This window comes from Atta cephalotes (assembly GCF_000143395.1).
Source record: "Atta cephalotes unplaced genomic scaffold scaffold00023, whole genome shotgun sequence".
NCBI lineage: Eukaryota > Metazoa > Arthropoda > Insecta > Hymenoptera > Formicidae > Atta > Atta cephalotes.
This window is the reverse complement of record NW_012130087.1, coordinates 3,213,898-3,214,798: the sequence shown is the minus strand read 5'-3', so window position 1 is coordinate 3,214,798 and position 901 is coordinate 3,213,898.

The following is a 901-nucleotide window of genomic DNA, read 5'->3' as shown; positions in this document are numbered from 1 at the left end:
AGTGGGTCAATTTTCTTGAATGTTCATTTCTACCAGGTGCTTATGCTTCTTTTTCTAATTCTTAGAACTAGAAAAAGACAAAGAGTTGAATCAAGATTAAAATTAAATTACATTGGTACAGAAGCGAGCATAAGAGTGAGATTTCATTCTTCAAATGAGATATACTCTAAAAGTTTTAGAGAGCATGTATACGTGCAGTGAACGTGCACGCCGCGTGTCCGGTGATTCATTGTTAAACCATTAGACAAACTCAGATAGTTTACGGTCATTTTGCACAAATATGCGAATCACACAACACCGACAACGATCACATCGTGCCGTTTGTGCGCGCGACTTCACGCCGGAAAAAGAGGTAGCACTCCCGTGCAGAGTGCTGCTTCTCTCGCGTCTCACTTCGCGTCATACAGCGCTTTTCATTTATTCTTCTTGTCCGCGGCGATTCTAATAATGCCTCTCTCGCTCCTCCCCTTCCTCCATTTGCGCTCTTCGCTCTGCGAAACCTCGATATTTCATTCATGACTTTCATGGAAATTATTACTCGTCTCTATTGGGGTCTAATAACATCGGGATACGCAAAAGCTGTAACGCAGAAACGTTTTTCTGTGAATATCTCGGTATGTCGAAACGATTCGGTTGCGAAATATTTCACGAAAGATGGCAATTATCATGCCCCAATTACGGCATAATATATCGTCCTCGAACTCTATGCTTTTATTTATGCACCTTTACGTAGACATATTTATTTTCTTCCCTTCTCGATTGATGTTCTTCGTACTTTTGAATAAGTTTAGAATTGTAGCTGTCTGTTATTATACTCATGATATATATATATATATATATATATATATACTATAGTTATTATATAGTATATATATAGTATTATATAATTTAACGTTAGGTT